Below are 23,912 nucleotides of genomic sequence, written 5' to 3'. Positions count from 1 at the left end.
AGAAGATCAATTAGAATAAGCCACACCAACCAAGATATGTTGTGTCCAGATGTGCAACTTATATTGATATTACCACAAACTAATGGCCACGCCTATCTATGGATAAGATGTGCTGTTTGTAATATGAATATTTGATGTAATATCTGCACAAAGTGTAACATCTGTTGAGGTGCAACCCAAAACACCTGTATCCTATACTGATGTGAATCAGTCACATAGATAAAATAATTAATTGTTTAATCAATTAATACAAATGGTATGAGGTATGTACCTGTGAAGCTGGTATGGCATGTTTGGTGTCAAACTGATTGTTAATCACCCCTGATTCCAAATCTGGTCAGTGATTACCATAAAAGTGGATGTATCAAAAGTTATAACAGCTTAATCAAAATCATCAGTAAAGGGAGAATCAGTCGGGCCATAAATCCCAAAAGGACTGATACAGACCCCCTTCCGAAAGCCCGCCAAATGGATGGCCAGCCATTGGGCCAGGAGTCGAATTCCTGGTCATCCCTATTCATGAACTTTAGACCATAAAAATCTAGCACCTCAGAACAAAGGTGCGCAGAGAACAACCAGCAGCAGCGCAGAGAATAACCGCCAGCCCGAAGGAAAAGACCATCAGCCCGGGAGAAGAGAAGCCCACAAGAACCCTCCGGTGAAGGCCCAGCTGAACAGAGAACAGCACCCAAGACAAAGCTTCACCAGGAGAGAGAATCTAAAGGGACTCCACTCCACTGCTCCAAACGCTGCGCCTTCCTGAGTGCCATCAGCTCAGCAGCTCTGCCATCAACTGCCAAGACCCCCCCCCCCACTCTTCAACCAAGTAAACCAACTTCCTTTCATTCTAACAACTTAAGCTGTTCTGTTTAACCTGCTATAAGACTTTAGGGTCGTGTTTCCACAAACTATGCTTGCTTTGCAGAACAGTATTTCCCATTTAAGGTTACTCATTTAAATCCGGTCATTGCATTTTCATAATTACATCGTTTGTTTTATTCCGTTATTTCGTGTTTATTGTTTGTGTTAGGTGTAATGTCTGTCTTATGTTAGTTGTAGTGTTAGTTAGGAATAAATGCATGTCTTTTACACAACTTCAGCCTCCGTCATTGAGTACTCACACTAAGTTCCTGCCTCTGTGCGATCTTGCTACACGCTCTGAACCTCAAACTCGCCTGAAACATCGCGAGACTCTCTCTCATTGGCTGTGAGGGGAGCTTCGCTACCAATCGTGTATATTACCTGGTGATGCAGCTCGCTGGACGAGCCTTCTAACCCAGGTTACTAAGCGATACTGGTAATTAGTGAATCCCATTTAAGTCTCACATTAACAGACTCACAGGGATACCGCAATTGAGTTTGGAGGAGCCGACCATTCGGCATAACAATTGATTAATAATCAGCATTAAATAATAATTAATTAAACTTTAATTAATTCAAACATATTGGTGGAGAATATAAAAATTTTTTTGAGCTAATAATTCCTACATCAGTGTTGTTAAACTGCGGTCTGCGTATCACATTAACATTTGCATCACCATTAGCTACAACCCCCCCTTGTTGTTGTACCCCATTATCAACATCCGTATTTTCTGGCTCCCCCGACGCCGCTGCACCCACACCCCCGCCTTGTGGCGCCCCATTATCAACATCCATAATTTCTGGATCCACCTCCTCTGCCCCATCATCATTTAAATCATTTAATAAATTTTGCAAGATGCAGTTAAATTCGCCCGGATTCTCACAGTTCAGCTCTGTTAGCATCTGGTGCAGTTCACAGTGCATTTTTGCATCTGTGTCCAGTCCGCTGTCACTCCTAACACCAGATCCGGTCACGTGGGCGTCAGCCATTTCCGCCTCCATAGACACATACTGTATGCATATGCAGAGAAGAGACACATATGCATAGACACATATGCTTCTCTAAGTGAGGGGCTGAAATCTCCGAGCAGGACTCTCAGTAGATCCAGAACACTGCTAGGCACAGCTCACTTCGCAAGGATTGCTGGGATTGCTGCAAGGATTGCTGGGATTGCTGCGAGAGAGTGGTGTTGAGCTGCAGCGATTGTTTGGGATTGTTTTTTGGAGTGTTTTGAACGTATTTTGAGTGTTTGTGTGCTTTACCTGTTTACGTGGGTGGCTGTTTATTTCTATTTATTGTTCTTATTTCGGTCGGCGTGAGTGCTTGTCTGTCCTGTCTGTTAATTAACAGCGCGATTATTACCGACATTGAGCTGCGGGTGTCGCGTGAGCGGCGTTTTTCTGTCCGCGTTTAACTCCGTAACAAACACCCGCGGGGCGATAATAACTAATAATATCTAACGTCGGTATCGCTACCCAGCGCCGGAAAAGGACAGTTGCTCCTGAGCTTTGCTCGGTCGCCAGTCGGGGCCGGGAGGACATTTTCCACTTTTTTCCCGCTCCGGCAGTAGCCTGCTGTGAGGGGGTTTTTGTGGTTTTTCGACCTCCCAAGAGCAACTTCGATTTCGCCTTGTTTTTAGTTCATACTTGGTTCAGGCAGAAGTTCTTCTGGTAAGTAGTAGCAAATTTATCAGGTTTAAAATTTTAAATAAAATAATAATAAAGTTCCGTTTTAACACAAGTAATAACTTATTTTAGTGTACTCGGCACGTTATTGCATTTATTGTTACGCAAATTAATCTTTATAGTTAAATACACTATATAATTTTACTGGGCTGGGAGTACGGGGTCATAGTGAGTTAGTTAATTATGGGGCCGGCTCAGTGTTGCGTTTGCAAGATGTTTGCCCTTCTGGACGTTAGTGTCCAGTCGGACTTCATCTGCGAGCGATGTAAGCTAGTGGACTCACTCATGGTCAAGGTTCGCGACCTTGAGGAGCAACTGGCTCTCATCCAATGCAACAGTGAGTTAGATGAGCTAGTTGATACGCCATTTAGGGAGATTGTGTGTACGCCACTAGCGGGGGGGAGGGAGAATGAAGAGCAGAGAGGTCGAGAGAGCTGGGTGACCGTAGGTCGTAGACGCAGGAAAAGGCGTACACACGTTACAGAGGCGGCATCACCTGAGGTGTCTGTGTCTAACAGGTTTCAGGTGCTTCCAGCTTTAGAGCCGGAAGGGACTGGGGAGGCAGGTGGGCCCTTGGGCACTGAGGAGCCCCCTCCCCCCAGGAAGAGGGAGGTTGTGGTAGTGGGGGATTCAATTATTAGGGGAGTAGACAGTTATGTGTGCACGCGTGATAGAGGGTCCCGTACGGTGTCTTGCCTGCCTGGTGCCCAGGTAGGAGACCTTCCAGATCGTGTGGACAAGCTTTTGGCCCCAGCTGGGGTGGATCCAGTTGTCGTGGTGCATGTTGGCACCAACGACATAGGCAAGGGTAGAAGGGCTGTTCTGCAGGATAAATTTATAGAAGTCGCCAATAAGCTTAGAAGCAGAACGTCCATGGTGGTATTTTCTGAAATACTCCCCGTGCCACGCGCAAGTCAGGCTAAGTTAGCTGAAATAAGGAGATTAAATGCGTGGCTAAAAGGATGGTGTAGGAAAGAGGGATTTAGGTTTATGGGGCACTGGAGGACCTTCTGGAACAGGTGGGACCTGTTCAAGCCGGATGGGTTGCATCTGAACCGGAGGGGAACCAGTGTACTGGGAAGGCGTATTTGTAGAGTAGTTGAGGAATGTTTAAACTAGGGACTGGGGGGGCAGGGAGGTTAGTTAAGTATGTAACTGGGGGGAAACGGAAAGCCCCAAAAAATGATATTATAAGTAGGCACTGTAACAGGCCTACCCTTTGTTGTCTGTATTTAAACGCCAGGAGTATTAGGAATAAAATTCATATTTTAGAGGCTCATATCTCATCGGACTCTTATGATATTATAGCAATAACTGAAACGTGAAAAAGATGGACAAGAATATAATATGGATGGTTACACGTTGTTCCGTGAAGACCGTATAGGTAAGAAGGGAGGTGGTGTTGCAGTATATGTAAAGGAAAACTTGCAGGCAAGGGAGCTTACTGATATAAGTAAAAGTGCGGAGGCTATATGGGTAAAATTAGATGCTAAAAACTCAAATAGCCTAATTGTCGGTGTTTGTTACCGGGCACCTAATGTAGCTGCCGAGGAAAGCAGATTATTATACAGTGATATCAGGATTATGAGCAATAAAAATGATGTGGTAGTTATTGGTGATTTTAATCTACCGGGGATGCAGTGGGACATTGTTGCTGGCTCTTCTGAAAATGAACTTGAGATGGTGGAATTAGTACAGGATTGTTTTTTTACTCAGTTTGTTAACACCCCAACCAGGGGAGATGCCATTCTGGATCTTGTTTTCTCTAATAACCAGGACAGGATTGGTAAATTAGACGTTTTAGAACCACTTGACAGTAGCGATCATAACATGGTTAAATTTGAGGTTAAGTTTAGTGCCCGAAGAGCAAAGTCCAAATCAAAAATATATAATGTTAGGAAGGCTAACTTCAATTGTATGAGATTAAAACTAGAAACTGTGAACTGGATGGAGTTAAATAACAAAACTGTTGAAGAGGCATGGGAATTTTTTAAAAGCACATTATTGCAAGTGCAAGAGGACTTCATACCTGTTTCCAGCAAGAATAAATCTAGGAAATTGCAACCTAGGTGGTTTACTAGGGAAATAAAGTATAAAGTAAGGAGGAAAAGAGCTTTGTTCCGGAAATGGAAAATAACTGATGATAACAGATTAAAGCAAGAGTATCTAAATCTACAGGCTGAATTAAAAAATGACATTAGACGAGCTAAAAGGAATGTCGAAAGGAAGATCGCATTGGAAGCTAAGGATGACATTAAAAGTTTCTTCCAGTATTTTAACTCTAAAAGAGCTCTAAAAGCTGAAATTACTAATCTGCAGGATAGTAAGGGTCTTATAATTGAAAACGACATTGACATAGTAAATGAGTTCAATGATAGTTTTGCACGGGTATTCACTGTTGAGGACACTAGTAACTTACCAGTTCTTATTACTAATCCAACATCGTCTATAACTAATATATATATAACTGAAGCTGATGTTTTGCAAGGTCTAGCTAAGCTCAAAATAAATAAATCACAGGGCCCTGATGGCATCTTACCTATAGTCTTAAAAGAGATGAGGGATATTATTTGCCGACCCTTAACTTTACTGTTTCAAAAATCCTTATCTGAAGGTGTGGTACCTTCTGATTGGAAGCATGCCAACATAACGCCCATTTTCAAAAAAGGGGATAGATGTAATTTGTCAAACTATCGGCCAATCATTCTAACTTGTATAACTGGTAAAGTTATGGAGGCTATAATCAAAGAGAAAATGGTAGATTACCTGGACACAAATAACATTTTGAGGGACAGCCAGCATGGATTTAGGAGAGGAAGATCCTGTTTAACAAATCTGTTGGAGTTTTTTGAGGAAGCTACTCAGGAAGTTGATGATAAGAAGGCCTATGATGTCATCTACTTAGATTTCCAAAAGGCTTTTGATGTTGTCCCCCACAAGAGGCTCTCACTTAAACTCAAAGCGACAGGTATTTTAGGAACTGTAGCGACCTGGATTGATAACTGGTTAACGGATAGGAAGCAGCGAGTAGTTATAAGAGGCACAATGTCACAGTGGGCCTGCGTTCATAGTGGGGTACCGCAGGGTTCAATTTTAGGACCACTATTGTTCCTAATTTACATAAATGACATAGACACCAATATATACAGTAAACTGGTGAAATTTGCAGATGACACCAAGGTGGGTGGTGTAGCAGATACTGAACTAGCGGCTCAGCAGCTACAGTGGGATCTTAATTTAATTAGTGACTGGGCTGACACCTGGCAGATGAAATTTAACATAGACAAATGTAAGGTACTCCATGTAGGGAGCAGAAATATAAAGTACAGGTATTTTATGGGACCTACTGAAATAAAGGTAGCTGATTATGAGAAAGACCTTGGTGTGTATGTTGATGCTTCCATGTCTCATTCTCGCCAGTGCGGGGAAGCAATAAAAAAGGCCAATAGGATGTTGGGGTATATCTCCAGGTGTGTGGAGTTTAAGTCAAGGGAGGTAATGCTAAGATTATACAATTCCTTGGTGAGACCTCACCTAGAATATTGTGTGCAGGTTTGGTCGCCATATCTCAAAAAGGACATAGCGGCCTTAGAAAAGGTGCAGCGTAGGGCCACAAGAATGATTCCTGGTCTTAGAGGACTGTCATACAAGGAAAGGTTATTTGAGCTAAATCTGTTCAGCCTCAAGCAAAGGAGACTGAGGGGGGACATGATCCAGGTCTATAAGATTCTAACAGGTTTGGATGCTGTTCAACCGAATAGTTACTTTAGCATTAGTTCAAATACAAGAACTCGTGGCCATAAGTGGAAATTAGCAGGAGAACATTTCAAACTGGATTTAAGGAAGCACTTCTTTACACAGCGTGTAGTCAGAGTATGGAATAGTCTTCCTGATAACGTAGTGCAAGCTGAATCCTTGGGTTCCTTTAACCCCCTGGGGCCTGAGGCCTTTTTTCCACTTTCGAGGTAGTCTGACATGCCTTGACATTTTAAAATATTTCACCTATCTAAAAAACATTTATCCCAAAGTGATACATTTGCTTTTATTCAGCACAAACTCAGCACCAATAATCTGAGACCTCTTAGAATGTTATTATTCTATTTTTTGTTAAAATCAACTTTAAACATATACTTTTCAAAAACCTATTTTCAGACATGCTGAGAAATTGTAAAAAATCACATTATAGACATTTCTAGGTAAGACTTTTGAGCTCTGAAGCTTATAGACACAGGGGTTGGCTACACATAGGTGAAAGTGACATTCTGAAATTTTATGTAGTTTGATTACTAAAGTGTTAGAACTTTGGAGTGACACTCTTTTTCTCAAAGTCAGTGGTCTTCACAATGAATATTGATGAGATAGGTGTCCTCACACCTGTAGTAGTTTGCATACTGTCAATGGCCCATCAGTCTGGAATGTCACTGCACCCCACACCCATCACTTTGGAAAGGCAGTTTGAAACGCAAGAAAAGTAGCAACAATAAAATCCCTTTCACAGTTTATTGATAGATGGAATGAAAAATGAAAAACTGTGACTATATAAATATAGAAAGCGATAAATATGATGCAGTGACTATTATTGACGCTCTGGGGACGAGGGCATCATCGACCGCGTATCTTTCTCGTGTATTTCAGTTTATACCTCGCTGAAATCATTATGTAGAATCATGAAAAAAACACTGACTAAATCCGTTATCTGTCTTCTTTTCAAAACTTCCATTGTCAGAAGTATTAACGTTTTTAAAATTAGGTTAAATAGGCAAAAAAGCAAATCGTGTCATCTTTCTTTGTTTTACTTGCGTCGGGAGCGTGTAGGACCGCTCTCAGCGGAAGATCGCTATTCACGTTCTAAATACGCTGCGTTTGAATCGGCGGCCACGTGATTGCAGGCACACAGGCTTAGCCCACTGAGCTATGAACACAGGTATGAGCTTCGCTGCTGAAAGTGGCAACACTGGCGCAAAGCTTCAGCGGCAGAGACGTATCCGTGTGCTATATTGTAGCCGATCAGTGTAAACACTACCCAGACATGTGCTCTTGTTTATTTCGGTCACAATGGGCGTATTCACATATTTCTTTACCCAATACTAACTGTCGGATTATCATGTTATTATCATGCGAATAGCGCGATTTGCAAGTGGGTGGGCGATCAGAGCCGCTTCGAGACGCAGACGCTTAAGTCAGTCACTCTTGTTCTTTCAATTCGTATCACGAAGCTGTAAAAATATATTTAGTTTCTACCTATATATATTTGAAAAGTAGACCGTCCAAGGTTTCTGAGAGTATTTTTAAAATATGTATATGACAAAAACTCGCGGAGTTATTTAAACGGATTTGCGAAATTTCTGTCAGATCCCGCCGGCGGGATCGCCGGTCCCAAGGGGTTAAATCAGAGCTAGATAAGATTTTAACAAGTCTAAGATATTAGTTAAGTTCTCCCCAAGCGAGCTCGATGGGCCGAATGGCCTCCTCTCGTTTGTATAGTTCTTATGTTCTTATTTCGTGGCCCCCCGTCTACATTATTACCCATATTAACACAGTCCATAGCTTCATCAGTACCATTCTCATTTAACTCATTTATCATGGCAAGCAAAAGGGGGTTAACCTCAGCCGGCGGTCCGTCATTCATTTCATTTATCAACTGTTGTAGATCAGGGTTAATCGTTGCTTCTCCGTCGTCGTTTACATGCATCCTTCTAGACCCCCCAGCCCCATCAAAACTACACATCCACCGTTTTTCAGACATGTCCCCCTGCTTATTCTTTAGATCTGGTCAGACAGATCCGCCAAAAAGTCACACATCTGATCCTGAAAAAGGAAGAATGCTAGTTTGAGCGCCTTCAAACGCTCCTCCCGGGAATCTGCTCCGGCTGGGGCATTTACAACAGGTAATTGCCAAGGTGTTAAGGGGGAGGTATCTTGCGACCACAGCGGTGGCTCCGGTAAGGCACGGGGCGAGGATGCTGGAACACCGCACGCAGATCCTCCTTGCGATGGTGCACTTTGTGAAGCCCCAGGTCGCTCAAATTCCAGTTGTCCAGTCGGCTGGTTCTGCACGCTTTCCGTTGCTAGCTCCGCTTCAGTTTTTTCGGCCGCAGCGACCAGCAATTCATCATCAGCTGTGTCTATTAAAGAACAGTCACTGTTAAGCATTTCATACAGAAAAACCAATGATACGGGGTAAGTGATACAGGCCAACATACCATTAAAACTATCCGTTCTTTTCCGTTTATGGCTAACTTGCCGGGGTCCGGTCCCTTCACGATTATCTCTGAAAATAACCGTTGGCATGCATAGCAGTTCACGCAGTTCAGTGTCGTCGTCGTTAGCTGCAACTGTGAGCAAAAACACTTTCAGTTTTTTGTCACATTTAATCAGTAAAATCCATAGCTATGTTTGAAAACTTACCGCTATTCCAATCCTCTGTATCACAGTGTTGCCAGGAGCTTGACAGCATGGAAAATTCTTGGTCAAAATAACAATAATATGTTTTCACAGCAGAAAAAATCTATAACAGCAATTGTAAAATACATTTACAGTAAATGAAAATGTAGCTTACCTCGAGAGTTCCATTTTCCAACATTGATATGTAGTAGATCAGAAAATGAAGTGTACGCTTCTTTCGCTCCTTGACGTGAGTGTCAATGTGAACCTAGCGCTCGTCCCCTTAATAAACCCCCAGCTTGGTGGGGGTATACTTGTCATCTGGTTTACCAATCATTATTCTTTGTTTGATGCATGGTTTCGTATAAACATTAGTGACGTTTTATGACATTACGACAAATGGATAATAGCCTGGGAGCGGATGATTCTACCCCCATGTTTAATGGCTTGTGAACGGATGACCAGTCTATCCCGAGGCAGGCGTCAACAGGTGCGTGGCCCCCCGCCATTTCATAGCCCCTGGTGTGAACCCCTGTTAACAAAATAAGAACAGTAGACAGCCCCACCTAGCGGTATGTGCTGAGGCCGTACCACACCCATGCTTCTAAATTTATGTTAAAAACACATACATTCATTCCCTAAAACTTATCGTCTAGGCTGTTCACATACATTGTATTAAACATTGCATTAAAACAACATGTTCATGTTAAAGAGAATTATTTCTAGTTTAAAACTAGCGGCAGGCCGTCTTTTAACCACCACCGCTTCTGGGTTAATGCCGTACGCTTATTGGGGGGGTTCGAACCCCAGCGGACATACGTCCATTGAATCTTAAGTCCAGCGCCTTAACCACTCGGCCACCCTGGTGAACATGGCACATGTACATACATTTTGTCTATTTAAAAAATACTATTACAAATTGACATTTATTTCATTTAGAAATATTTATACTATTTACAAATAAGTCAGATTAACAAATAGAGTTAATGCGCATTCTGTCAGGGTGGTGGCATGCTCACACAATTAAGAGCCATGGGCTAGCGATTACAATTTCCGCCGTCGCCATTTTTAACGTGTTTACGCCCCTCCCCTTCCCCCCGCGATTGCCCATTTCAAGCGGAACTTTCAAACTGGCAGGCCACGTACGGCCGAGCTGCGGGGCTAAAATGTTTGCTGGTTAAATGTTTTCATCAACCTAACACTGGTAAATATTGCTAAAAGTTTTTCTTGTTCTTCTTTAAACACGTTGGTTAAATGTAATAGGTTTAAAATGTTTGTGCTTGTTTCGCATTTGCTCTTTTGTGCTTGTTTAAAAGTTAAAAGTTTGGGGCTTGTGTCGTTTGTGCTTAAAATACAGTGTTTCGCTCGGGGCATGTCTCTACTTGTTTAAATTCCGTCTGCTTTTCTTTCTTTTAAAAAGTTAAAGTTTGGGACTTGTGTCGTTTGTTTAAAAATACGGTGTTTCGCTCGGGGTATGTCTCTACTTGTTTAAATTCCGCCTGCTTTTCTTTCTTTCTTTTTAAATGTAACACTAAAGTTTTGCCCTAGCTTACGTTCATCCTGCTATATGTTTTATTATTCCTTAAAACATTATTAAAAATAACACATTAATAAAATACATGTAATGTATTTTTATTCTATTAAAGTTTAACAACCCCCCAAACCATACGACCCCCCTATCGGCAACATGTGGCATAAGCATGTATGATACCATTTGGCCAAAACCCCTCCCCCCGACCAATCAGACCAAAGGATACGCCCACATCCCACTTATGACGTCATAGATGGGAGAGAGCTTTAAGCTCCTCCCAATGTACCACATAACCTTTTTTGCAGCGGCTCGGTGCTCTCCCATTTGGAATGTTGTTTTGTGTTTGTTTACGTGTATTTTATTTCTACTCCGCGTAACGTTTTGCCGGGTGAACACATTCTACACCCGTCACGATCTTCTCAGCACTGGTGTATGCGGAGAGAGAAGCGTGACGGCAGAATTTATCCACTTGCATAACATTCCGGTGGAGATCGCCAGGACACCGGGCTCTCCGTGGATCACCATCCCCGAAGGCCGACGCAGGCGGCGGAAAGAGAGGAAGCAAAAGCGAGGCTGCAGGGCCGGCGCGGCAGCTAGGCTACGGAGACAGCCCCACAAACCACCACTTCCGAGCATTTTCCTCACCAACACTAGATCAATTGTCAACAAGATAGACGAACTGAGGCTACAGGTTGCAACAATTCGTGCGATTAAGGATAGCTGCTTATTGGTGTTCACGGAAACCTGGCTGTATTCATTCAGGCCGTAGTTCTAGGAAGGAGCCCTGAAGTCCCTCCGTCCCTCCCGTCGTCATCACCCTGGCTCCGCCCCTTCATCTCGACCCCGCCTACGTCTTCGCCTACGCCCGAACTGCCTGTCTCGCCTGTCCTGCCGGCACCCGAATTGCCTGAGGTGGCTGCGTTTGCGCCCCCTGTTGGCCGTGTGATGGCGGCGCCCGTCGAGGCGCCCCCTGCTGACCGGACGCCGGCAGCTGCCTCCGCTCTTCCTGAGGTGCCCGCCGAGGCGCCTCCTGCTGGCTACCTGCCCGCGGCCCTGCCTGAGGCCGCCTCTCCCGTCCTGCCCGCGGCCCTGCCTGAGGCCGCCTCTCCCGTCCTGCCCGCGGCCCTGCCTGAGGCCCAGACTCCCTCGCCATTACCCCGGCAAGGCCGACGCCCCCCAGGACCCCGCCTCTCCGTCTCCAGCAAGGGACGGGGACATAGGCGTAGGGCCCGGGTCCCGCCCGCCCTGCCCCCTGGCTCGCCCGTTCGGCCCCTGGCGGTGGCTCGGTGGCTGCCTGCGGGTCCTCCGGCTCGGGGTCGGCGGTCCCCTCCGGGTCCCCCCCTGGATCCTCGGTGCCGGTCCTCGGTCCCGCCTCCGGGTCCTTGTCGGTCGCCTCCGGGCCCCCCTGCTCCGGCTGGGCGTCGGACGGCGCCTTCGCCGGCTCCGGCTGCGCCTCCGCCTGCCGCGGCTTCCCCCTCCTGCCCGCCTGCACTGGTGTTCCCTCCTGCTCCCTCCGTGTCCCCTCCGTCACTCCCTCGTCCCGTTCCCTTGGCCCCTGGGTGGTCCCCTTCGGTTCCCTTCTCCCTCTCGCCTGCGGCCCCTCCGGCCGCTGCCCGTCTGGGTTCCTTCGGGCTCCCCTGGCTCCTCCTCCCTTTCCCTCCGTCCCGTCTGTTTCTGCTCCTCGTCCCTCTGTGTCTCCTCCGTTCCCGTCTGTCCCTCCTGCCTTCGTTCCTCGTCCCTCTCTGTCTCCTCCGTTCACTCCTGGCCCTTTTGTTCCTCCATTTTCTGTCCCCTCTCTGTCTCCTTTCTTTGTCTGCCTGTCCGCGTTCCCTGTCCTCTGTCGGGTCTTGTCGTTTTTCTGGTCCTTGTTCCTGTTCTGTGTCTCTGTCCTGTTTCCGGTGTCTCGTTGATGTTTTGCTTTTGTCTTCCAGGTCCTGTTCCCCCGTCTCGTCCGTCGCCTCCCCTCGAGCGCGCCCGGTGTGCGCGCCTTTGGGGGGGGGTTCTGTCACGATCCGCTCCGTTCGATCCCGATGTGTGCCACGCCCACCTCGTTACCTCGTGTGATTACCAATTGTGATCATCTGTGTCCTGTTATTTCTGCCTAGTCTTTTGTATTTAGTCCGAGTCTCAGTCTGTCTTCCCCAGATCTGTCATTGTATTGTCTGTAGTGTTAGTGGATGTTCGTACCTGTCCGTCTTTTGGTTAATAAAACCCTGTTTGCCCTACGCCACGGCTTCGCTCACCTGCTTCCCAGCTCGCCCGCCCCGCGATTGCTGACAACCTTGGCTCTAAAACAATTACACAGCAGCATTAGCAGCCAACAGAGCCGGTATCCTGACGCGGCGTTCATTATCGCAGGGGACTTTAACCACGTGGATTTAAAAACAGTGCTCCCAAAATTACACCAGCACGTAAAATGCGCTACTAGAGGTGCTAACACGCTAGATAAGGTCTATTCGAACATTAAGCTGGGCTATAGAGCTAAACAGCTTCCTCACCTGGCTCAGTCTGACCATTTGTCACTGCTGCTGATTCCTACATACACCCCCCTCAGGAAATCTGCTCCAACCTTAATGAGGTCCATCACAACGTGGCCTGGTGATGCCACTCTGCAGCTGCAGGACTGCTTTGACAGGACTATCTGGGACATTTTTGTACAACCTGACCTGGAACTCTTCACAGACAGTGTACTGTGCTATATCAGGATCTGCATGGACACCGTCACAGTGGAGAAACGCATCCGAGTCTATCCTAACCAGAAGCCCTGGATGACAAGAGAGGTCCAGCGGCTGCTAAAGGAGAGAAACACTGCCTTCAGGTCTGGCGATAAGGCAATTTACAGCACGGCACGCACCAACCTGAGGAGAGGCATCAAGAAGGCTAAGAGGGACTACAGGAGGAGGATTGAGGAGCACCTGGACAGTAACAACAGAAGGCAGGTCTGGCAGGGAGTCCAGCACATTACCAACTACAGGACAAGTCAGGGAGTTGCTGATGGTGACGCCTCAAGGGCAGAGGAGCTGAACCGATTCTTTGCCCGCAACAGCGGCTCACAACAACATCACCCCCACCTTCAGGGTGCAGAAACAGGACGTGAGACGCTCGCTCCTGGCTGTCAACCCCAGGAAGGCAGCAGGCCCTGACGCCGTACCTGGACGTGTGCTGAGGAACTGTGCAGAACAACTAGATGGGGTCTTCACAAAGATCTTCAACTCGTCACTGTCCCAGGCCTCGGTTCCACCCTGTCTGAAATCCTCAACCATAGTCCCCTTACCAAAAAAATCATCCGTAACCTGCCTGAATGACTACCGGCCAGTAGCGCTCACCCCAGTCCTGATGAAGTGCTTTGAAAGACTGGTCCGGAGTCATATCATGTCCTTTATCCCTCCCACCTTTGATGCGCACCAATTTGCCTACAGAGCAAATAGGTCTACGGAGGATGCGGTAGCTGTTGCTCTTCATGCTACCCTGTCCCATCTGGAGCATCAGGGGAACTACGCACGTCTCCTCTTTATTGACTTTAGCTCTGCTTTTAACACCATCCTCCCCCACAGACTGGTGTGCAAACTGTCACACCTGGGACTCCCCTTCTCCACCTGTCTGTGGATTAAGGACTTCCTGACAGACCGTAAACAAAGGGTTAGGGTGGGCCCCCATATCTCCTCAGCAATGACTGTAAGCACTGGCTCCCCCCAGGGCTGCGTGCTGAGCCCCCTGCTCTTCACGTTGTACACACACGACTGTGCTCCCGCCCACAACAGCAACACCTTTGTCAAATTTGCAGATGACACCACTGTGGTGGGGCTCATCTCTGGGGGAGATGAGTCTGCTTACAGGCACGAAATGGCTCGGCTGACATCGTGGTGCACTGACAACAACCTGCTCCTGAACACAGCAAAGACCAAGGAAATTGTTGTGGATTTCAGGAAAAAGAAAACAGACACCAAACCACTTTACATCAGTGGGGACTGTGTGGAGAGGGTGTTGGACTTCCGCTTCCTGGGTGTTCGTATCACTGACGACCTGTCCTAGGGCGCAAACTCAACAGAACTGGCAAAGAAGGCCCAGCAGAGACTTTACTTTCTGAGAGTCCTCAGGAAAAACAACATCTCTCAAAAACTGCTGGTGTCCTTCTATCGCTGTTCCATTGAGAGCATCCTGTGCTACTGTCTCTGCTCGTGGTTTTCCAGCTGTACACTAGCGCAGAGAAAAACATTACAGAGGATCGTAGGAACCGCCCAGCAGATCACCGGCTGTCATTTACCCACTCTAGAAGAACTGCACAACTCACGCTGCCTCAGCAGAGCGAAAAACATTCTAAAAGACCCCTCACACCCTTCTCATGATCTGTTCCAACTGCTGCCATCAGGTAAAAGATATAGGAGCATTAAAGCTAGGACAAACAGACTATACAGCAGCTTCTTCCCTGTTGCCATCAGGGCATTGAATATCAGTTAATTTTTTTTTTTTTTTCCACCTCAATTCTACCTCATGTGCAATAAGGACTCGTGCAATATTGTCCCATGTAGAGTGAATGTTGTCTACACTGACTTATGTTGTTATTTATATAAATTCTTTATGTCCGACACGGGGATTGCACCTAATTTCGTTGTACTTGTTACAATGACAATAAAGTTATTCTGATTCTGATTCTGATTCAGCAACCATATAGTCACAGCTCTGCACAGCCGCCTTAGCAATGGAGGCATGGAACATTGCATATTCCAGTGCAATGTCTCCAACCTCCTTTGGAGTAAGAGAAGTTTGCCAGTGGTGTAAGTTGAAGATCTCTCAGATATGGGCCTCTGCCAGATGCTCCCAGCACACCGTCACTCTGCATTAGTCTGGTGTATCTGACATTTTCCCCCACCATCTGATCCAACTCAGTACCAGGTGGTGATCAGGTGACAGCTCAGCTCCTCTCTTCACCAAGTGTCAAATACATATAGCCTAGGGTATCCTGGTGCCAGGTGCACTTATGAATATACAGTGGTACCTCAGAACTCGAACTTAATCCGTTCAGAACTCAGGTTCGAATCCTAAAAAGTTTGAGTTCTGATCGAATTTTACCCATAACAAATAATGGAAAACCAAGTAATTGGTTCCCAGCCCCAAAAAATTACACCTAAATATGTTTTTTTTAACCATTTAAACACAAAATAAACAGGATAAAACAAGAAGAGCATATACTGTACTAAACACATCTAAGCACATTTATCAAAACAGTAATTTGTAAAGTAAGAAAATAAATAAAATAAATGTATCCAAACAATATTTAAAGTTAAAAAAAGCCCCAATCGTTCGCTCCTTCATTAACCTCGTGTATAATCCCTGTGTGATCAGCTGTTTCTGGTTGTTGTCATTAATCCTCTGTATTTAGTCCGCGTTTCAGTTTGTTTCCCCAGTCCAGTCATTGTATTGTCCATTTGCGTTTTGCATGCCTTACCTGTAATTACCCAATACCCTGACGTCTGCGCCTTTGTCTCAGTTCTGTCCCCGCTCGGCATGACAATATTATTATAATTAAATGTATTAACAGTTTATTATTAATAATATTAAAATTATTTATAAGAAATCTTTATTTTTAAATGTATTTTATTATATAATAACTACTATTACTGTCTATCATTGTCTAAATGTATTTTTACTGTCTAAATATACACTCACCTAAAGGATTATTAGGAACATCATACTAATATGGTGTTTGACCCCCTTTCGCCTTCAGAACTGCCTTAATTCTACGTGGCATTGATTCAACAATTCCTCTTTGAGGAAGCTACAAGTGAAATTGATCACAAAAAGGCCTATGATGTGATTTACTTAGATTTCCAGAAGGCCTTTGACATTGTCCCCCACAAACGGCTCTTGCTAAAGCTTAAAGCTGCAGGGATTTTAGGAACTGTGGCAGTTTGGATCAAAAACTGGCTAACTGACAGGAAGCAGCGAGTAGTTATTAGAGGCACAATGTCACAGTGGGCCTCCGTTCATAGTGTGGTACCGCAGGGTTCAATTTTAGGACCACTATTGTTCCTAATTTACATTAATGATATTGACACAAATACATACAGTAAACTGGTTAAATTTGCAGACGACACCAAGGTGGGCGGTGTAGCAGATACTGATCTAGCAGCAGAGAGGCTTCAAAGGCATCTGGATTTAATTAGCGAATGGGCTGATACTTGGCAGATGAAATTTAACACAGATAAATGTAAGGTAATCCATGCAGGGAGCAGAAATATAAAGTACAGATATTTTATGGGTTCCACTGAAATAAAGGTAGCTGATTACGAGAAAGATCTCGGTATGTATGTTGATGCTTCCATGTCCCACTCTCGCCAGTGTGGGGAAGCAATAAAAAAGGCCAATAGAATGTTGGGTTATATCTCTAGGTGTGTGGAGTTTAAGTCAAGGGAAGTGATGTTACACTTATATAATTCCTTGGTAAGACCCCACCTAGAATACTGTGTGCAGGTTTGGTCACCATACCTCAAGAAGGACATTGCTGCCTTAGAAAAGGTGCAACGAAGAGCTACGAGAATCATTCCTGGTCTTAGAGGAATGTCTTATGAGAGGTTAGCGGAACTGAATCTGTTTAGCCTTGAGCAAAGGAGACTAAGGGGGGATATGATTTAGGTCTATAAGATTCTAACGGGTCTGGATGCTGTTCAGCCAAATTACTATTTCAATATTAGTCTAAATACTAGAACTCGTGGCCATAAGTGGAAATTAGTGGGAGAACATTTTAAAACAAATTTCAGGAAGCACTTCTTTACACAGCGTGTAGTTAGAGTATGGAATAGTCTTCCTGCTAGTGTAGTGGAAGCTAAAACCATGGGTTCCTTTAAATCAGAGCTAGATAAGATTTTAACAACTCTGAGCTATTAGTTAAGTTCTCCCCAAACGAGCTTGATGGGCCGAATGGCCTCCTCTCGTTTGTAAATTTCTTATGTTCTTATGTAAAGCATTCTTTAGAAATGTTGGTCCATATTGATAGGATAGCATCTTGCAGTTGATGGAGATTTGTGGGATGCACATCCAGGGCACGAAGCTCCCGTTCCACCACATCCCAAAGATGCTCTATTGGGTTGAGATCTGGTGACTTTGGGGGCCATTGTAGTACAGTGAACTCATTGTCATGTTCAAGAAACCAATTTGAAATGATTCAAGCTTTGTGACATGGTGCATTATCCTGCTGGAAGTAGCCATCAGAGGATGGGTACATGGTGGTCATAAAGGGATGGACATGGTCAGAAACAATGCTCAGGTAGGCCGTGGCATTTAAACGATGCCCAATTGGCACTAAGGGGCCTAAAGTGTGCCAAGAAAACATCCCCCATACCATTACACCACCACCACCAGCCTGCACAGTGGTAACAAGGCATGATGGATCCATGTTCTCATTCTGTTTACGCCAAATTCTGACTCTACCATTTGAATGTCTCAACAGAAATCGAGACTCATCAGACCAGGCAACATTTTTCCAGTCTTCAACTGTCCAATTTTGGTGAGCTCATGCAAATTGTAGCCTCTTTTTCCTATTTGTAGTGGAGATGAGTGGTACCCGGTGGGGTCTTCTGCTGTTGTAGCCCATCCACCTCAAGGTTGTGCGTGTTGTGGCTTCACAAGTGCTTTGCTGCATACCTCAGTTGTAACGAGTGGTATATATACACTCACCTAAAGGATTATTAGGAACACCTGTTCAATTTCTCATTAATGCAATTATCTAATCAACCAATCACATGGCAGTTGCTTCAATGCATTTAGGAGTGTGGTCCTGGTCAAGACAATCTCCTGAACTCCAAACTGAATGTCAGAATGGGAAAGAAAGGTGATTTAAGCAATTTTGAGCGTGGCATGGTTGTTGGTGCCAGACGGGCCGGTCTGAGTATTTCACAATCTGCTCAGTTACTGGGATTTTCACGCACAACCATTTCTAGGGTTTACAAAGAATGGTGTGCAAAGGGAAAAACATCTGGTTTCCAGTTCTGAAGGCGAAAGGGGGTCAAACACTGTATTAGTATGGTGTTCCTAATAATCCTTTAGGTGAGTGTATATATACACATACATACACACAACTTAAACTGAAAAATGAGTGAAACCAAAAATTGTGCTGTGGTCTTGTGGTGTTGTTTACTTTGATTTCTAACTGTGAAATTGAAAGCACAGGACACTTTTGAGGAGCCTGGTAAAATGTGAAGAACTGATCAGTTTGTAGGTAATCAATTTCCCTAGGTGCACTATTCTATTTACAGATATAGGGGTTAATTCTCCCATGCGCTTCAGTTAAAAAAAAAGCACATGAAGGTGTGGGTGTTTTTCAGTTAAGTGTATTCTCCCATCATATTAATTGTGGTATTTAGGTACACATAGGCTAGATATGCACTTTTGGGTTAGGGTTAGGGTGGGTCGCATATTTATGATTCTTATGCGCATTATGCCACTGACTTAAGCCTGGTTACTACACACACATGGACATGCGCATATACATATGAAGTAATTGATGTCGATGCACTTCATCTGCGGTTAAATGTTTGCAGCACCAAGATTTTATGTCCACGCAGTCACTGAATGGAATATTGTCCTTTCTTCATCCCCGATACATTCAGCATGACCATCATTACTCACCCAATATTAACAAAATACTATTGCATACAGATCACTTGCAGGGCCGCCCCAACACAGTTCATGGTGTTTCCCTCCTCTGATCACTCTCAGTAGGTACTCACCACGGCTGACCATGAGCACCCTACAAGCCTTGCCATGTTGGAGATGCTCGTTCTCATTTGCCTGGCCAAAACAATGTGCCCCTTATCAAAGTCCCTCAGGTCTTTCCCTGCAACCATTAATTCTGCATTCAACATTTTTTAATGCACTGTACTTCTATGGATGTATTGTTATTTGTAATTACGCTGTGTTGTAGGCTGCTTATGCTGTTCTGCTCTCTCTCTCTGCTCCCTTCTGTTGACAGGCAATGAAGATAACTAGGGGGTGGAGACTAGCCTGTTAGCAAGACCTATTTCGATTGGCTGAGAGACACCGAGGTTGGGGATAAACGCCTGGCTGCTCTGGTTGCTCACAGAGAGAGATGATCACCTCTGTCACATCAGACTTGCTCTTGCTCTTGCTCATGCTCTTGCTATTGCTCTTTGTGCTGTAAATTCACTGTTTGTATTCTTCTTTGTTGTAAATTTGCCTTTTTGGGAGCTTTATAGGGAGGTGGGTGTCATTTAGTTTGAGCTCTACTTTTTACTCCTGTCTTGGTTAGTTACCGAGTGAGGGAAGTTTCTGTTGTTAATTTGTCTTTTTGTTTTGAGGTTAGTTCCACTGTAAATAGTTAGTCTTGGTTGGTTTATTTTGGCCTTTCCCTCTCCTGGGGGGTATTCTCTGTATGTGGATTACTTGTTTAGCCGGATGAAATTGTTGACGATTTGGCATGATCCTGGATCTGTCGGTTCTTCAAAACTCTTGCTGGATGTGTTGTTATAGCAACACATCCTAATCGTCAAACCTGCTTGGAGCGGTTTTGTTCTGTGTAAACAAGGATTAGCTCGCATATGTAATCAGTGTCCGTCCGTGGAAATCCAATCAGTCATGGCCTCGCCGTTCCTGGATGAGCGACCGATTGCAGCCGGAGTGCAAACAATACAAAGAGAATTCCAAATCGAGAGGGTTTTGCGCGATCGGCAAGATCCTTTATTGTTTACAGATGATATTCTTTTCGAGAGATACCACTTCAGCCGAGATGGAACATTATACCTTAATTTATTAGCGCCTCATAACTCCACCATTGCCTGGTCCCAAGTCCAAGATGAGAAAGGAGGAGGGTTGGGCGTGGGGCTAGCAACTCTACCCTATAAAGAAAAAGCCATGCTACAGAAACTTCAACAGCAAGTATATCCCAACAATTGCCTGAGCGGGAAGACTCCTCTTCAGTTAGGTACATGACGCGTGCTGGTGAAAGCCTTCCGGAAGCCGGCTCACTGACAAGTCTTCTTACGGTCAAGGCCAAGACCAGGATAGGGACCTGAAACATCAGAACCCTGTATGAAAGTGGTAAGTCAGCACAGGTGGCTAGCGAGATCAGAAGGTTCTCGGACTATGTGAGACCCATTGGAATAGAAGCGGTTAGACCAGACTGTCTTCAGGTGAAACCATAATCTACTCCGGGCATGAAGACGCGGACTACGAGCGCACCCAAGGAGTCATGCTACTGTTGGCGCCAGAGGCTACGAGGGCGCTGTTGGCATGGGAACCAGTCTCACCAAGGCTCATGATAGCCAGGTTCCACTCCAAGGGCAGGAAGATCACCATCATTCAATGCTATGCACCCACTAACGCAGCGCAAGCAGAAGAAAAAGAAGACTTTTACAATTCCTTGCAATCCCTTTGCGACCAGTCTCCACGAAGAGACATTAAGATCATCATGAGTGACTTGAACGCCAAAGTGGGAGGCGACAACACAGGCAGAGAACTCATCATGGGCAGGCATGGCATAGGCACCTGCAACGAGAACGGAGAGCTGTTCACAGACTTCTGTTCCTTCGATGACCTAGTCATAGGTGGCACCATCTATCCACACAGGAAAATACATAAGATCACTTGGACTTCACCAGATGGGAAGACTGACAACCAGATCGACCACTTCACCATCGACCGTAAGTGGAGACGAAGTTTGCTGGACTTCAGAGCAAGGCGCGGCGCAGACGTAGCCTCAGACCATCAGTTGCTAGTGGCAACACTAAAGATTAAGTTGAGATCCTTCTGTGACTCTTTAGGAAGACCACACCGCAAGTTCAACATACAGTTTTTGAAAGATGACAAGCAAACAAAACAGTTCAACTGTGAAGTCAGGAACAGCTTTGAGGCACTGGGGGATCTGGTTGAAGAGACAATAGAGAGCCACTGGACAGAAATACAGAAGATCTGGAAGGCCGCTTACACCAAAATTCTGGGGAAGAAGGAGAGAGAGCAGAAAGAGTGGATGACAAAAGAGACATGGGAAATGATAGAAAAGAGGAAGGAGGTAAAGCAGAAAATTAATAGATGTCAAGATCAATGTGAGGAAACAGACCTCAGAGCACAATATTGGGAGGTGAATCGAGAAGTAAAAAAGAGTGCCAGACGAGACAAAAGACAATTTATGCACAATATGACAGAAGAGGCAGAAACAGAAGCCAAGAAGAACAACATGAAGAGAGTGTATGAGATAACCCGGACCTTGTCAGGAAAGAGTTTCAACCCAAGTAAGTCAGTCAAGGACAAGAAGGGGAAAACCATCACAAGTGACGAGGAACAAAGAAGAAGATGGGTGGAACATTTTGAAGAGATCTTGAATCGACCACAACCGCAAACAGTTCCCGATATACCACCAGCAGAAGAGCCCCTCTGTATCAACACCAATCCACCCAACAAGGCAGAGATCATCAAAGCCATCAAGTCCTTGAAAAATGGAAAGGCACCAGGGCCTGACGGCATCCCTTAAGAAGCTCTCAAGACAGACGCGGCAGCAGCAGCGAAGATGTTACATCCTCTGCTAGTGAAGATATGGGAGCAGGAGCAAGTGCCTGCCGACTGGAAGCTTGGTTACCTGGTGAAGCTCCCCAAGAAAGGTGACCTATCCCAATGTGGCAACTGGCGAGGAATTATGCTGCTGTCCATCCCCAGCAAGGTGTTGTCCAAAATCATCTTGGAGAGACTGAAGGAGGCATTGGACAAGGGACTGAGATCAGAGCAGGCAGGATTTAGACAAGACAGATCGTGTACAGACCACATCGCCACTCTGCGTATTATCATCGAGCAGTCCATCGAATGGCAGTCTCCCTTGTATGCAATCTTTTTCGACTTTGAAAAAGCCTTCGACAGCGTCGACAGGGAGACCATTTGGAAACTGTTGCAGCACTACGGAATTCCGCAGAAGCTCATCAACATCATCCAACAGCTATACGAAGACTCGTCCTGCCAGATCATTCACAAAGGAAAACTGACCAATCCCTTTGCAGTAAAAACCGGAGTGAGGCAAGGCTGCATGTTGTCACCGACAATCTTCCTGATCATTATGGACTGGATCATGAGGAAAACCACAGAGGGCAGCAACACCCGAATCCAGTGGACCCTCACCAAGCAGCTGGAGGACCTGGATTTTGCAGATGATGTCAGCCTTCTGTCCCACAAGCAGCAACATGCACAGTCCAAACTTACCTGGCTCGCTGAGGAGGCAGAAAAGACCGGCCTGAAGATCAACATCAGAAAAACAGAGGTGATGCGGCTGAACAACCGACAAGAACATCCACTGCAGCTACAGGGGGAAGACTTGGTGGAAACCGCCCGCTTCATTTACCTAGGAAGCGTAGTCAACAGCGTTGGCAGCGCAGATGAAGACGTCAACAAAGCAGGGTTTGCATTCAACACTCTGCAACCCATTTGGAACTCCAAAGCCTTATCTCAGCGCAGCAAGATTCAAATATTTAACGCCAACGTGAAAGCAGTCCTCCTGTATGTGTCCGAGAAGTGGCGGGTAACCAAAAATATTACCAACAAGATACAGACTTTCATCAACAAGTGCTTGCGATACATCCTCAACATTAGAAGGCCTGAAAAGACCTCGAACATAGACCTGTGGAAGAGAACCAGCCAGAATCTGGTCGGTTAAGTCATCAAGAAGAGAAAATGGGGCTGGAAAGGCCACACACTTCGAAAACCTTTCGACAACGTCACAAGGCAAGCACTGGACTGGAACCCACAAGGAAAAAGGAAAGTGGGGAGACCCAAACAGACGTGGAGAAGATCTATCGAAAACGAAGTGAGGGCCGCCGGAATGGCGTGGATCCAGCTGAAGAAAACAGCCCAGAACAGAGTCCGTTGGCGTGGTGTTGTTGAGGCCCTATGCTCCGCCAGGAGTCTACAGGACAAATGAAATGAAATGATATTAGCGCCTCATATTAGAAGACAAACTAGGCGAAGTCGGGCTCTCGCAACCACACAGACAATGTGCATCGCCTTAAGATTTTTTGCAAGCGGCACTTTGCAAAGTCTGTTTAACCCTGAAATATATGCTCCGGGTGTTCGTAGTGTTTCCTGGGAACCTGCGTGTGCAGATAATTAAAGGGGTGTTTTATGCCATTGGAGGTAATACATAGGCAAACAAACTATGGTCCTATAACAAATTTCAAAATTGGATTAATATTCTCATCATCCAAGTTTCCAAATGTGATTGGGGCGCTGGATTGTACCCAGATCAGAATCAAGGCCCCATCAAGTCCAAACGAACCAGACTATGTAAATAGAAAAGGCTTCCACAGTATTAACGTACAGATGAATTTACACACTGTAAATTCTCAGATGATCTGTGATGCATCGTACTTCATTTCAAATGTGAAGGCTAAATGGCCAGGGTCTGTTCACTAGAGATGGCAATTTCGAATCATTAAAACAATTTCGAAACATTCGGAAC

General features: G+C 45.3%; 1 pseudogene; it reads left to right on the top strand.

The window, feature by feature from the left end:
• Positions 1-20,403: 20,403 nt before the first annotated feature.
• Positions 20,404-23,375, top strand: LOC140578608 (uncharacterized; annotated as a pseudogene).
• Positions 23,376-23,912: the final 537 nt, after the last annotated feature.

This window comes from Paramormyrops kingsleyae, chromosome 16 (genome assembly GCF_048594095.1).
Source record: "Paramormyrops kingsleyae isolate MSU_618 chromosome 16, PKINGS_0.4, whole genome shotgun sequence".
NCBI lineage: Eukaryota > Metazoa > Chordata > Actinopteri > Osteoglossiformes > Mormyridae > Paramormyrops > Paramormyrops kingsleyae.
Note: the sequence above shows the minus strand (reverse complement) of the source record. Positions and strands in the feature narration are given on the sequence as shown.